Below are 17,031 nucleotides of genomic sequence, written 5' to 3'. Positions count from 1 at the left end.
TTCGACGTATAGATTGAACAGAAGGGGCGAAAGACTACATCTCTATCTTACACCCTTTTTGATCAGAGCACTTCCTTCTACATCCTTCACGCTATTTCCTCTTGGTTCTTGTTCATAATGTATATTACCTGTCTTTCCCAATAGGTTTCCCTGTTTTTCTTCTTATTTAGAACATGCTACACCATTTTACATTCTCGAACGCTGTCTCCTAGGCGACAAGTCCTGCGAACGTGTCTTGATTTTTTATCAATCTTGCTTTCATTATGAACCGCAATATGAGAACTTCCATTTTTACGTATATTATTCTTGTTACGAATTTGGATGCATGAGCTGCTAAGCTCATTGTGCGGTAATTCTTGCGCTTTTTCTTCTTTTTTGAAGTCTGGTAATATATCGCCGGTCTCATACATTCTACACACCACAGTGATTAATCAAATGGTTCAAATGGCTCAGAGCACTATGGGACTTAACATCTGAGGTCATCAGTCACATAGAACTTAGAACTACTTAAATCTAAGTAACCTAAGGACATCACACACATCCAAGCCCGAAGCAGGATTCGAACCTGCGACCGTAGTGGTAACGCGGTTCCAGACTGAAGCGCCTAGAACCGCACGGCCACAACAAGCCGGCCCGTGATTAATCGTTTTGTTACCACTTCCGCCCTTGATTTTTCAAATTCATATGAAATGTCATCTATTCATTTTGCCTCCTTTTATTCTGAGTGTTCCAACGGCCTTATATCCACTGATTCAAATACTGGATCCCATATATCACATCTATCGACTCGCGTTTCATCTTACATCACGTCATCAGACAAGTCCTCCGCTCTTATAGAGACATTCAGTATACTCTTTCCATCTCATTTTCGATTTCTTCACATTTTTCATGCAGTTCTTTTGCCTTAGCTTCCCTGCGCTCCTATTTATTTCGTTGCTAAGTGGCTTGTACTTCTTTATTCCTGACTTTCCCTGAACATTTTTGTACTTCCTTCTTTCATAGACAAACTGAAGTATTTATTCTGTTACCTATGGTTTGTCTGCAGTTACTTTGTGCATTTCTCTCTTCAACTCCTATGATTTCTTTTTGGGGAGATGTTCATTCTTCTTCAGCCGATATGTTCATTATCGTAGTATCTATAACCTCAGAGAACTTCAAGCTTGTCGCCTAATTCCTTGGTACTTCCGTGTCCCACTTCTTTGCTTATTGATTCTTCCTAACTAGTCTCTTAAACTGTAGCCTACTCTTCATCATCAACAGATTGTGATCTGAGTTCATACCTGCTCCCAATATCTGATTTCTGAATCTCTGCCTGGCCGTAGTGTAATCTAACTGAAATCTTCGAAGCACATCTCTTCCTCTTGTGATTCCTCAAAGGAGTATCACCGAGGGGAATTTATTGCAGAACTCAATTAGTCTTTCACTTGTCTGATTCCTACCACCTATCACGTACTCTCCGGTAACCCTTTCTCGTACTCCTTCCCCTGTAACCGGATTCCTGTCTCCCGCAACTAATAGATATTCATTTCCCTTTACGTACTGAATTATCCGACCAGTATCCTCATATCCTTTCTGAATCTCTTCATCTTCACACTGCGACGTGGAAAAGTGTACCTGAACGATTATTGTCGGTGTCGATTCGTTGTCGATTCTGATAAGAACAAACCTATCACTAAAACGTTTGCAGTAACTCACTCTGTGTCCTACCTTTCTGTTCATATCGAATCCCACTCCCGTTATACGATTTTCTGCTGCTATTCGCTTTACGTTATACTCGTCTGATAAGAAAGCCTTGTCTTCTTTTCATATCAATTCAGTGACCTCCAGTAAATATAGATCGAGCCCTAGCTTCGCCACCATGCTGAAACGTCTGACATTCCTCGCCCCGACTCGTAGAACGTTATCTTATCTTTATTATTAAATCTCTTTCTCTTGGTCAGCTGCCCCTTTTCCCAGAGATCTGAATGGGTAAACTTATTTGGAATCTTTTGGCAATGGATGGATCATCACGGTGTGTTTTCATTTACAGATCACATGTCCTGTGAATACAGGTTATGTGTCTTTAATAGAGTGGTTTACATTGCCTTCTGCATACTCATTACATTGATCGTCGTTGATGCTTCCACCATTCAGGGGAAGTTTCCCATACAAAAGGCAAGGGAGTGAACTGCACCTCTGTCCACTCCTCCGCCCTCTTTGAGAAGGCCGTTGGTAGAATGAGTGTGACTTCTTATTCCGCAAATCTTCGGCCATCTTTGCCGAAGATTTACATTCAAAATTTAAGCAGTGGTGGAGATCGAACGCGCGACAGAATTATCTGAATACTAATCAAAAACGCTAAAAGACGCTAGCTCTGGACAGATGGTCTTCAATACAGGTAATTAACACTTGCGACGTGTTCTCCAAATCAACTCCTCCCGTAATTTCCTTTCTACGGTTATTGATATTGTGGTAAGAAGTCATAGTAAGATTGAGAGTTTTTCTTCGGTTGTTTCCTGAGGGGAAACCTCTTTCTAAAGATTGCTCCTTTTGTATTTGCCACCTTATCTGAATTGTTTCCCTACCCAACATAGCCGGCCGGTGTGGCCGTTTGGTTCTAGGCGCTTCAGTCTGGAACCGCGTGACAGCTACGGTCGCAGGTTCGAATCCTGCCTGAGGCATGGATGTGTGTGATGTCCTTAGGTTAGTCAGGTTTAAGTAGTTCTACGTTCTATGGGACTGATGACCATAGATGCTAAGTCCCATAGTGCTCAGAGCCATTTGAACCATTTTGAACTACCCAACATAGCTGAAATATTTGTGAGATTACAAAACTTATGATCTCTCAGTGATTTGAATCCAGTTGATTTTTGTTTAATGCATTCACAGCTTACATTAAATCTCCTTTTCTCTTATTCCTACTGCACTCCAGAGACTGGGTGACTGCTTTTCCCAGATCCACATTTCAGTGTATCTTCTATATAATCTCCATCAATGTCTCTTTGGAATAGTATTACATTGTATCTTGATCCCTTATATTGCAAGCCTTTCTTCTCTCCTTTCTCTATATTGCTACCTTTTATCCGTCAGAAAATATTCATGTAATCGCTGTAAGAATTGCAGAAGAGAAAAAATCGCAACACTAAAAAATAATTAATATAGAACAACGAAATTTCAGGAGTATATTTGTCTAAGTAACATATTTAAGAGATTAATTCCTCAAGATAGCACGTTAATGAAAGCGCAAGTTAAGCAATTGCATGGGTGAACTGCATCCAAATTTTTTATTACATATTCGTGTAGTACGTACAGAAATATGAATGTTTTAGTTGAACCACTCTTTTCGCTTTGTGATAGATGACGCTGTAATAGTCACAAACATATGGCTCACAATTTTAGACGAACAGTTGGTAAGAGGTAGGTTGTTTAAATTAAAATACAGAACTTAGATAGATGTTATTTCGGTTGTACCAATGTGATACATGTCTCTTTGTGAACTTATGATTTCTGAGAACGCATGCGGTTACAGCTTTATTACCTGTAAATACCACTTTAATGCAATAAATGTTCCAAATGATGTCCGTCAACCTCAATGCATTTGGCAGTACCTGTAACGACAGTCCTCTCAACAGCGAGTAGTTCGCCTTCCGTAAAGTTCGCACATGCATTGACAATGCGCTGACGCGTGTTGTCAGACGTTGTCGGTGGATCACGATAGCAAATATCCTTCAACTTTCCCCGGACGTCAGAGCCGGTCAACGTGCGGGCCATGGTATGGTGCTTCGACGACCAATCCACCTCTAATGAAATATGCTATTCAATACCGCTTCAATCGCACTCCAGCTACGTGCCGGACATCTGTCATGTTTGAAGTACATCGCAATTGTGTCATGCAGTGAAACATGTTGTAGTAACGTCGCTAGAACATTAGATTGGCATCGATAAAATGGGGGCCAATTATCCTTCCTCCCATAATGCCGCACCATACTTTAACCCGCCAAGGTCGCTGATGTTCCACTTGTCGCAACCATCGTGGCTTTTCCGTTGCCCAATGGTGCATATTATGCCGGTTTACGTTACCGCTGTTGGTGAATGACGCTTCGTCGCTAAATAGGACGCGAGCAAAACGTCTGTCACCGTCCCGTAATTTCTCTTGTGCCCAGTGTCAGAACTGTACACGATGTTCAAAGTCGTCGGCATGCAATTCCTGGTGCATTGAAATATGGTACGGGTGCAATCGATGTTGATGTAGCATTCTCAACAGCGACGTTTTTGAGATATCCGATCCTCGCGCAATTTGTCTGCTACTGATGTGCGGATTAGCCGAGACAGCAGCTAAAACACCTACTTGGGGATCATCATTTGTTGCAGGTCGTGGTTGACGTTTCACATGTGGCTGAACACTTCCTGTTTCCTTAAATAACGTAACTTTCCGGCGAACGGTCCGGACACTTGGATGATGTCGTCCAGGATACCGAGCAGCACACATAGCACAAGCGAGTTGGGCATTTTGATCACAATAGCCAGTACATCAACACGACATCACCTTTTCCGCAATTAGTAAACGGTCCATTTTAACACGGGTAATGTATTACGAAGCAAATACCGTCCGCACTGGCGGAATGTTACGTGATACCACGTACTTATACGTTTGTATCTATTACAGCACCATCTATTACAAAGCGAAGAAAGTGGTCCAACTAGAACTTTAATATTTCTTTACGTAATACACGAATATGTAATAAAAATGGGGGTTCCTATTTTTAAAAAAATGCAGTTGATATCCGTGCGACCTACGGCAGCGCCATCTAGCCGGCCAACCATAGCGCCATCTGGTTTCCCCCTTCAAACTAGACGAGTCTTGTTCTTTGTGGTTTTTTCGTTTGACGCGTATTTCGTGAGATATTTGACCCGGTCACGACCAATGGACCACCCTGTATTTATAGCTAATCTGATTTGTATCCTCACAGTACCGCTACCAGCGCCACTCTTATGCGACTGGCGCGGCATCTGAATAGACATCGTCTTTCAGACGCAGAAACACGCCTGCCAACTTGTTTATGTCGAACAACTGTTTCTTGGTGTTACCGCTTTTTTCCGTCAGTGTATTTATGAAATGCCCTTGCACAAATTCGGGGCCTTTTGTTTTTGGATTAGCCCGGACCAGAGGCCATTTACGTAGCTATTCGAACATCTGTGTGATCGTAACTATGTTACAGTATATTAAGCAAGGTTTGAACGACGAACCGGAGATGGCGCACAGGCAAGTGATGCGAATCGATTAATACTTTTTGCAAACGAGTTTAATTAGGCTGAAATTAATGCTCAGCTCATGGTATCATTTTTGCGCGCACCGTTCAGGATTTATGTGCAGAAACAGTCATGCTCGTTCGGATTTTACGCGCAAAAACAGTCAGCTGAAAATAACTCCGGACTGGAGGGGGACTGATGGTTCCAATTTGGTCCAACGATATATCGGGCCTTGGTTTAAGATACGTTTTAACTATTTGAAAAAATCTTCTTTTGTTTAGATTTTAGCATCCAAACAACATGTTTTTCTGACAGGTTTTTATGAGTGCTACTTTTATACTTTAGACGTTTGCAAATATATTCAGACTTTGCACGCAGGTAGAAAAATGGAAAAGGTGAAAATAACTTTTTTATCCAGTAATATTTATCCGTTGTCGAGATACGACGGTTTAAAGTCGCGTTAAATTCTTATTGAACTGAAAGCGCGGAAACGGTTTAAAGTCAAGTAAACAAAAAATTCATTCCAGCGATAAAACTGAAAACGTCTTTTTAAAACAATGTAGCTTCATTCGAATTTTGATTGCTAAAAGCATTTTCCAATGAGTTGTTTTACGCATGCTGTTCTGTTTCAGTCTTATACGAGTTTGGTAATATTTTGTAAGGAGATATTCAAATACTTGTAAGTAATGGCTGTTCTGTGGTTTTGTGAACGCTTTGTCCGATGTCACGTTATAGTGGTCAAAAGTTCACTTGAAATGCTCGTAAAATCCGGTTTACGCAAATCGCACGTGCTAAGACGGGTTAAAGTGATACGGCTGATAGTAAAAATTATGTTCTTAGTGTAACTTATAAGAAGCGTTTGCAAAAGTCTTTCATCGTTCGGGATTTACGTGCGAAAAATCACACATTTGCACACGAAACTGTGTTTCATAGAAATTCGTTGCATTTTAGATACTGCATTAGGGTATAAGTAAACAGATGGCAATTCAATTGATTATTGTTCCGTTGTTTATACGTTCAAGATTTTATTCAGCAGTGATTAAAATCATCGGAATATTTCTGGACGTGTAAAACAATGCCTATACTTAACCATAATTACTGCACAAAGTGATATACTGTTTAATCGAGCATATATAGGTTTATCGATGACCACGCTCAAAATTAAATTAACCTTAAAACAGCAACACAAATAATTGTCAGAAGAACATCACCTTCTTTCTAACCAACATACAGTGTTTTACTACATTCTCTTCAAAAACTGCTGTGCTGTGTTGTAGAAAACTTTATTACGGACAAATCAAACTTAAGTCCATCGATTTTTTCGCGAGACTCAAAAGTTGATAGTATTTTATCGTGCATACATTGTTTCATAGTTGTTCTGCTTATTTAAGCCTATGATATTAATTCCTAATTTCGAGTGGTTGTTGCAACATTTTGAGCCCAAAATTATTCACTTGGGTTTTTCTAGCGGCGGTTTCTTAAGTTTCAATTTTTATTATTGCATACCTTAAACAAACAATGATGAGAATTTTAAGGTAAAAGATAATAACTAGATGTATGCTTTTCAGTATTTCATTGTTAGTCTCAGAAATCGTTCAGGTTGCTATATAGCAAGCTTTTAAGTAAGTTTATCTACGTAATATCGTAGTTTTGAAAGTTTATCTATGTTCTGTAAACCATTTATATACATTTTTATTCTATACCTTGCTCATTATTTAATGTTTGGATCTATAAAACATTTATGTTTGCTGTTATTTTTGGCACTGTAGTAAATATTTATGGTTATTTGTCATATATTTTCGGTGCAGTCTCATGCTTATATGAAGGAAATATATATATATAACTACCAAAAATTAAAGAATACAATAAAATTTAACAAAATAAAAGAAATTAAAAATTAATGAAAAAATAATGGAAATGATAAAAAATAAAAACTATGAAGAAAAATTTTAAAAAATTAAGAAAACAATATGAAACTTCTACTGAGCATGTGACGACAGAGTGGTGAGGCTTGTGTGCCCTGGAATACAGTAGGCTATACTGGACAGGTTCAACCAAACATGCATTTAACGTTAGAGAAATCAGCTCAAGCAACATCGTCGAATGGAAATGAAAAAAAAAAAAAGTCTATATTGGATCAGTCGTTACACAAATCAACAAACATGCCAAGCTGTGGAGTTCTAATGTAAATATTATGGTAGAATAAAAGTTGTTAACCATAGTGAAAAATACTCCTGTCATGGCACATTTGCTATGCGGGATAAGGATATAAAATACTGGAACTAAATTTTCGACCTATTTGGCGGCTTTAGAGGGATTTAAATCGAAACATATTGCGTTACTCGTACCTTCTTACGAGTTTCCCCTACTTCCCAATACAGTGAGCTCTCTTAGGTGCGAATTGTTAGCACGCTTGCATTTTGAAATTTATAGGCCAAAGTCCCTGACCCTGTGCCCGAAAACCATACGATTCGCCAACCATAGTCAACAATATATAATATTGTATAGCTAAAGGGCATACATGCAATAGATGTCCTAATCTGAGCAATCGTAATTTCTGTCGAATATCTTTATATTCTTCACTAATATTTTCGCTTAGTTGCCATCAAGTTGTATACTGAAAAAATTTTTATGATAGCATACAGCTTACATATACTCTGAGGCTTGGGGGCTATAGATTGCAACTTTTATATCGATTGCCTTGATAAAACTAAGTGCATCCATCAGTATTGCACAGACCTATTCTATCATTCATCATCTATCCATTTCTAGCTATTGCATCGCTAAGAACTTCTAGTTCTATTGTTTTCGTATCGATTGTCCCAATTTTTCTGTCAGTTTATCAATGCATGAACTCGACACCCTCGGAACGAGTGTATAGCACACGTGCAAATTTGTCCATAGTCTACGGTACACGGTGTACATAAAGTCCGGGAACACTTTCGATTGTTTATTGCACAAGAACTAAACATTGTACAGATGTCATACACATTGCATTTTGAAGAGAAACTCTGAAAGTTTTTCTTACAAACATTCGATATGCGAACCATGAGTGACGTCTATACGGTAATCGAATTCTTACCATACCCGTCCCAGCATGGTATCGTCGACTGTGGCAGTCGCTTCCCGCGTTCTCTCCCGAAACTCTGCTACATCACGTGGTAGAGGCGGTAGATACACCAGATCTTTAATGTGTCCTCACAGAAAAAAGACACACAAAGTGAGATCTGGTGATAGGAGAGGCCACTTCATGAAACAGCTGTTCACTTCGGTAGCATGGCCGATCCATCGATGCAGCGGGTACCCACGAACTTCACGACGAAAATGGGGTGTAGCCCCATCCTGCTGAAATATGAATGGAAAGTCCCATTGCATTTGAGTATCAGCCATTGCTGCAACCTGTCCAGTTAGGATTATCCAGTGACAGTGCTCTCAGCGAAGAAGAATGGCCCGTACAATTTCCAAGGTGACAAGGCACAAAAATCATTTACCTTTGGGGAGACAGGCTCAAATTCAATGCATTCTTGTGGATAATTTGTACCCCAGATTCGACAATAATGCCTGTTCACTTTCCCATTAGAGTGAAAAGTGGTTTTGTCGCTAAAAATTAAGTGATAAAGAATGCCATCCCCATCCTCATTCAATTGTTCCTACTGCGAACAAAATTCAAAACGCTTTTCTTTGTCGTCGTCATTCAGCTTCTGCAATGGCTCCAGTTTGAATGGTTTCACAGACAACTTCTGTCGCAGGACTTTACACACTGTCATTGGGGCCATTTCGAGTTCACGGGATGCACGATTTCTTTGGACTCCTTATGAATGTCTCTCGTATGCCCACCACAAAGTGGTTCAAATGGCTCTGAGCATTATGGTACTTAACTTCTGAGGTCATCAGTCCCCTAGAACTTAGAACTACTTAAGCCTAACTAACCTAAGGACATCTCAGACACCCATGCCTGGGGCAGGATTCGAACCTGCGACCGTAGCGGTCGCGCATTTCCAGACTGTAGCGCCTAGAACCACTCGGCCACACCGGCCGGCCATACCCACACCCTTCCATCGGATCGTCACGTTGTGTACCGTGATTCGTCACTCAACACAACGTTCTTCCACTGTTCAATCGTCCAATGTTTACGCTCCTTACATAAAGCGAGGCGTCGTTTGGCCTTTACCTGTGTGATCTGTGCTTATGAGCAGCCGCTCGACAGTGAAATCCAAGTTTTCTCAACTCCCACCTAACTGTCGTAGTACAAGCAGTGGATCGTGATGCAGTTTGGAGTTTCTGTGTGATGGTCTCGATAGATGTCCGCCTATTACACATTACTACCCTCTTCAACCGTTCGCGGTCTCTGTCACTCAACAGACGAAGTCGGCCTTCACGTTTCCACTTCACTATCATATCGGAAACGGTGAACCTAGGGATTTTTAGGAGTGGAAATCTCGAGTACAAACGTATGACACACTTGACATCCAATCAGCTGACCACGTTCGAAGTCCTTGAGTTCCACGGAGCGCCCCATTCTGCACTCTCACGATGTCTTATGACTACAGAGGTCGCTGATATGGAGAACCTGGCAGTAGGTGGCAGCAAATTGCACCTAATATGAAAAACGTATGTTTTTGGGGTGTGAGGATACTTTCGATCACATTGTGTAGGTGTCATGTGTGCTTCTTTGAATGACTGGGAACAGTTTGCGGCTCAAGGGATCTGTGCTATGATGCGACTGAAATTTTCTGTTTAGAATCTGATTGAGTTCCTAGAGTTTTGGTTAATGTTGTTGGCTATCACTGTTTCCTAACGCCACTGACGTTAATATCTATGTCACTCGCATTTGCGGTGGTGCAATATTTAAACTGGTCCAATACATCTGCATCGACGCCTATGGCTTCGTCATTCCAGTGAAACTTACGGACTCGGCACATAGAACTAAGCAGCATGTAGCTGATGACAAAGCTATAGACTTCGAAATGTATTGTGCAATAAATGCTGTGTTGAACTGGTTGAGGGATGATTCACTAACGTAATACTCATATAAGCAGTGCCCAACGCACAAGCATCGACAACAAACAAGCTGAAATCTAAGTAATTAGACTGCAATAACTTCACAGTTAGGGAACATCTCTTTGGAAGAGTCAAACAAAAGCGTGTGCATGGAAAACCTATTATAACAGAATTTGCCCCCTTTTCTGTAGAAACCTGTTTTCTAGTTTTAAAAGCTAGAAACGCGATTGCCGTTACCACTTTCCGCCGATCTTTTTCAAATCAAGAGGAGTTATTGATAGCAGCAAAGACATCTGTACGACGTTTTCAGAAACGCTATATCAGACTTACACGACCCATGGCTAAACATATGTAAAAGGGGGAATACGTCGTATGCTGTTTACTTAACATCTGAGGTCATCAGTCCCCTAGAACTTAGAACTACTTATACCTAACTAACATAAAGACATCACACACATCCATGCCCAAGGCAGGATTCGAACCTGCGACCGTAGCGGTCGCGCGGTTCCAGACTGAAGCATCTAGAACCGTTCGGCCACCACGGCCGGCAGCAGAGAAGGGGAAGTGGTGTCATTCAACTCTGTGTCAGATGATTCTTTTTGCATGACTCCACCTGGTCGCAACTGAGACCCGTAACACCACAAGGCCTCCAACATTCCGAACGAATACATTTATTGCTAATGACTTCTTCTCGTGGTACGTCATGCATATAGGGATTGTCTGTTCCTACATTTCCAGCATCCAGTTACGTTGTTCAGCCGCCACTGGAACGGCTGTTCGATCGGCGACCACACGCAACACGGCCATTTGGGATCCGTGCGAGGGAGAGCCTTGAATTATTACAGGTGGGGGGCATTAAGGTCCAAAGCCAGGGAAGGAATAGGGCATCCCCCTGACTACTACCAAGGCCTAGATTGCTTTAGTAGTGACCGCTCACAAGAAGCATTGTACCCCAGACCATGTTTTTAAAATTAAATATTATGAGATTTTACGTAGTCACCCAAATTTTATTACTGTCTACACGGATGGTTCTAAGCAGGGAGATTTTTCGGTTGTTCCGTCGTGTTCCTCGACACTGTCCTCAGGATAGGGCTCCCAGAGCAGTTTACAGTTTATAGCGCGGAATTGTTTGCTATCCCGAGGGCAATGGAGCTGATGAGACGGTGCCATAACAAGATATTTATCGCTCGAACAGTCCACGGGTATACTGCCGTTCCATAGTGTCCAACGGGCACAATATTTCGGCGATCAGACATGTCGCCATCGTCAGGTGCGCTGGCGAACTGAGTTCCTGAGGGCGGCCGGCCGATTCAAATCCCTTCCCCCCGCGGGCCACAATCTTCGGCGTCCGCGCCCGCACGCCGGCGGTCGCGAAGACGTGGGCGTCGGAATCGGCCGCCCGCCCTCAGGAGCTCAGTTCGTCAGCGCACCTGACGATGGCGACATGTCTGATCGCCGAAATATTGTGCCCGTTGGACATTATGAACCGGCACTATACCCGTGGACAGTTCGAGCAACAAATACGCCGGGAGAAACTGACTAATCAAGAAATTTATAATCTGCTCCGATTCTGAAAGTGTCCTTCTCTCTGTGGGACAGATGTATCCAGCAGATCGGATGGTGTAACACGCGCAGGACGCTCTCCTTCTCTTCCAGAGGCAAAACAAGGAAATCATTTATTTGCTGGGTTCCAGGGAACATCGGCATCCAGGGAAACGAACTCGCTGATGCTGCTGCTAAGGAGACTTTCCCCCTTCTTCCTCTTGTCAGCTGTTCAGTCCCTCTGCGGGCTGTCACTTCATTTGTGACCAGGAAAGCCATATGTTGGTGGGAGACCCAGTGGCTGGATGTGAGGAGCAATAACTACGTTCTGTCAAAACTTCAGTGCCACCATGGATCACCTCCTTCCGCCCGCGATGGTGTGAAGAAGTAACCCTTACTCGGCTTAGAGTGGGCCATTGCCCACTGACACACGGCTTTCTCTTACGTCGGTAGGAGCCTCCAGTATATTAGAGGTGCTGGACACAGCTGTCAGTACAACATCTTTTAATCGAGTGTGTTCTATATGACGACCTCAGGGTTGAAATGGGTCTCCCACAGGATCTTCCCTCTATTTTAACATAACGAGGCGAGTGTTGTTCGTGTCTTAAAATTTTGTGCGTTGCCCGGAATTCTTCCCAAAATATTTGTGTGCAATCTTAATGTGTCACAGAGTGGCTGGGTCACGTATTATTTCCAAGTCATCATCCAGTTACGCTTATTCGTCCCTTTTTTAACAGGTATTTTCTCCATGATTTCCTTTAGTTATCCCGCTCTCTCGATGGGGTTTTATTACGGGATTTTATAAACCTCATCTTTCTGGTGTTGCTTTACGTTTCCTGTGGCGGGATCAAATGTAGTTTTCAGGTTTATTGATCTGCTTCCATAGATTATGAAAATCTGCTTCGGTGTAACATTAATGGAAGGGTGCTAATAACCTAATTGTTTAGCGCCCTCCAGCATAAATCATCATCATCATCATCTAATGAGAGAACACTGCTGTCGCTTTTGTCTTCTCAGAAATTCTTTTAAGCAAAGTTCGGTTCCTACGTGGGTTTCTGTTCCTTTTCCTGCCATGAAGAGGTCGGCACACCACACTGTGTTGTGTTGCTATGTCATCTGATCGCTGATATTAGTGGTAAGAAATAGTAGGTGTGGACCTTCGTTACTCGTTACAGCATCTCATTCCTTGGAAAGTACAAAATCACTGCCAAATATACATTCCAAAAGTAATTACTAAGGTTCAGGGTGCAAAGGACTATAACTAGATGAACCGTCAAACACATTTCTGATTTTTTCAGACATTTTGCGCTGTTGTGATAAATTTAACAGTTGTTCGTATTTTCACTTTATATCTTGTATAATTGCTTGTAACTGAATCTGATGATAATTAATGTTAGTATGGCATTGTACTGTATTGTACTGTATGGAACTGGGGACCTAGAAACGACGGAGAGGCTTTGTCCCCGCCGTTGCCCTCAGTGGTTCAAAACCCCACAACAGGCTACAGCAGTCCACTCACCCCACCACCGCCCCACACCAAACCCAGGGTTATTGGGCGGTTCGGCCCCCGGTGGACCCTCCAGGGTACGTCTCACAGCAGACGAGTGTAACCCCTATGTTTGCATGGTAGACTAATGGTGGTGTACGCGTTCGTGGAGACAGTGTTTGTGCAGCAATCGCCGACATAATGTAACTGAGGCGGAATAAAGGGAACCAGCCCACATTCGGCGAGGTAGATCGTCTGAAAAACCATCCAGAGACTGGCCGGCACACCGGACCTCGACACTAATCCGCCGAGCGGATTCGTGCCGGGGACCGGCACGCCTTCCCGCCCGGAAAGTAGTGCGTTAGACCGCTCGGAAAAGCCGGGTGGGCCTAGTATTGCATACTGTGTATCATTAATAACTAGCTGCCCACATAGGACATAGTGACTCTAGTATTGCTGAGTCCCACAAAATCATTGGGCATTATGTACAAAATAGATATCCCACACTTGAACTGATGGTGCTGTGTCTCACCATTTATGCAGGCCGGCAAATACCAGAATATGACAGGAAGTCTTATACAGGGTAATTCAGTTGTCCCTGCCACAATCTTCTTTTCAATCCTAAGTTTTGAGTATGACCACTGGCGGGGTGTTTATATTTTCTAACCCCCTACGCGCAAACTCCCAGTCATCAGAAAAACGAGTGCGGAGTCTTTGCGTAGGAGATTTAATGTAGTTCAATTTTGAACTGGAATATGTATTCACGGGAGACCATGGTTCTTTAGTTATTCAAGAAAAAAGTACAGAAGTGACATTCAAACGCACCTGCAATCCCACACTCATCCCTCATCAGTCAGGATTTCCCGTATGTTACTCGTGGCACTCCCTCCAACCACTGCTTAAAAATTCTCGGCTACACGAATTATTCCTGACGTTCGAATTGTTTTGGTCTCCATTGACTGGCCATGTCACGACTTCGGCTTATTGGAGAACATGAAAATTGTAACTGCGTACATGTCACGTAGCAAAGTTGTGAATTTTAACGACATGAACGAAACAGTTACATCGCAGTATTTGTCAGGCCTTCTAACTACGATTGAGCTTGTAAATGTTAAGTTTGATTCGAACTGCGAAATGTTTACAAAAGTTATTTCTCTTTCATTACCCTCACGGGCACGTTTAAATTGCTAATGTTAATGAAATAGCCAAGTACGCAGGTGGCGTAACAGCCCGATCAATAGAGACCGATAAGAGTCGAATATCGGGAATGGGTCGTGCTGTCGCAATTTTTTTACGGTGGTAGGAGGGAGTGCCACGAACAACATACTAGAATCCCTGACTGGTGAGGGAGGAGTGTGTAAGTGCAGATGCATTCACTTTTTTTTGTTTTTCATGATGACTAGAAAATCGTGACCTCCAGCGAAACGCACGCGCTACAAAATTTAACTACATCAAATTTCGCACAAAAAGGTCTTCTTCATTTTTTAATAGGACTAACAGTTAGCACATAGCAAGAGAGAGAATATGAAAATCTCACGCGTGGTCAGATGTGATATTGCGGGTTGCATAAAACTGCAGCAGCTACCTCACCGTGTATATTCAGATGACTGAAGTCATGGGATACCTCCTAATAATACGTCGGACCTCCTTTTTCCCGTCGTAGTGCAGCAACTCGACATGGCAAGGATACAACCAGTCGCTGAAAGTCCCCTGCAGAAATACTGAACCATGCTGCCTCTATAGCTATCGTAACTGCGAAAGTGTTGCAAGTACAGGATTTTGTGCGACGAACTGACCTGTCGATTGTGTCTCATAAATGTTCGAGGGGACTTATTTCACATGATATGAGTGTCCAAATCACTGGCTGACATTTTAAAGAATGTTCTTGAAACCAGTCGCAAGCAATTGTGGCACACTGACATGGTGCACTATCATCCGTACGAATTCCACTGTTGTCTGGGGCCATGAAGTCCATAAATAGAAGCATATGGTATCCAAGTACGCGAACATTAACATTTCCGATCAACGATCAGTTCAGTTCGACCACGGAACCTAAAGGAGTCATTACTAAGCTTACTAGCTACCACAGTGTCTCGTTGACTTTTCTGACCAGGGCACTGTTTCCCAGTCGCTGGGATCTAACCGATATGCATTCCTGGAAATTGAAATAAGAACACCGTGAATTCATTGTCCCAGGAAGGGGAAACTTTATTGACACATTCCTGGGGTCAGATACATCACATGATCACACTGACAGAACCACAGGCACATAGACACAGGCAACAGAGCATGCACAATGTCGGCACTAGTACAGTGTATATCCACCTTTCGCAGCAATGCAGGCTGCTATTCTCCCATGGAGACGATCGTAGAGATGCTGGATGTAGTCCTGTGGAACGGCTTGCCATGCCATTTCCACCTGGCGCCTCAGTTGGACCAGCGTTCGTGCTGGACGTGCAGACCGCGTGGGACGACGCTTCATCCAGTCCCAAACATGCTCAATGGGGGACAGATCCGGAGATCTTGCTGGCCAGGGTAGTTGACTTACACCTTCTAGAGCACGTTGGGTGGCACGGGATACATGCGGACGTGCATTGTCCTGTTGGAACAGCAAGTTCCCTTGCCGGTCTAGGAATGGTAGAACGATGGGTTCGATGACGGTTTGGATGTACCGTGCACTATTCAGTGTCCCCTCGACGATCACCAGTGGTGTACGACCAGTGTAGGAGATCGCTCCCCACACCATGATGTCTGGTGTTGGCCCTGTGTGCCTCGGTCGTATGCAGTCCTGATTGTGGCGCTCACCTGCACGGCGCCAAACACGCATACGACCATCATTGGCACCAAGGCAGAAGCGACTCTCATTGCTGAAGGCGACACGTCTCCATTCGTCCCTCCATTCACGCCTGTCGCGACACCACTGGAGGCGGGCTGCACGATGTTGGGGCGTGAGCGGAAGACGGCCTAACGGTGTGCGGGACCGTAGCCCAGCTTCATGGAGACGGTTGCGAATGGTCCTCGCCGATACCCCAGGAGCAACAGTGTCCCTAATTTGCTGGGAAGTGGCGGTGCGGTCCCCTACGGCACTGCGTAGGATCCTACGGTCTTGGCGTGCATCCGTGCGTCGCTGCGGTCCGGTCCCAGGTCGACGGGCACGTGCACCTTCCGCCGACCACTGGCAACAACATCGATGTACTGTGGAGACCTCACACCCCACGTGTTGAGCAATTCGGCGGTACGTCCACCCGGCCTCCCGCATGCCCACTATACGCCCTCGCTCAAAGTCCGTCAACTGCACATACGGTTCACGTCCACGCTGTCGCGGCATGCTACCAGTGTTAAAGACTGCGATGGAGCTCCGTATGCCACGGCAAACTGGCTGACACTGACGGCGGCGGTGCACAAATGCTGCGCAGCTAGCGCCATTCGACGGCCAACACCGCGGTTCCTGGTGTGTCCGCTGTGCCGTGCGTGTGATCATTGCTTGTACAGCCCTCTCGCAGTGTCCGGAGCAAGTATGGTGGGTCTGACACACCGGTGTCAATGTGTTCTTTTTTCCATTTCCAGGAGTGTAGTTACTAGGCGCCGCCGGCCAAGTCTTGCTGTTAGCAAATGCATTCGCGTCGGTTGTCTGTTACCAAGGCCTGTTACGTTCATCGTACGTCCCTCATTGATTTGTGCGGTTCTTTCACGCAGTGTTGCTTGTTTGTTAGCACAGACCATTCTACACAAACGCTGCTGCTCTCGGTCGTTAACAGAAATGTGTTGGACAC

This window comes from Schistocerca piceifrons, chromosome 5 (assembly GCF_021461385.2).
Source record: "Schistocerca piceifrons isolate TAMUIC-IGC-003096 chromosome 5, iqSchPice1.1, whole genome shotgun sequence".
Lineage (NCBI taxonomy): Eukaryota > Metazoa > Arthropoda > Insecta > Orthoptera > Acrididae > Schistocerca > Schistocerca piceifrons.
Note: the sequence above shows the minus strand (reverse complement) of the source record.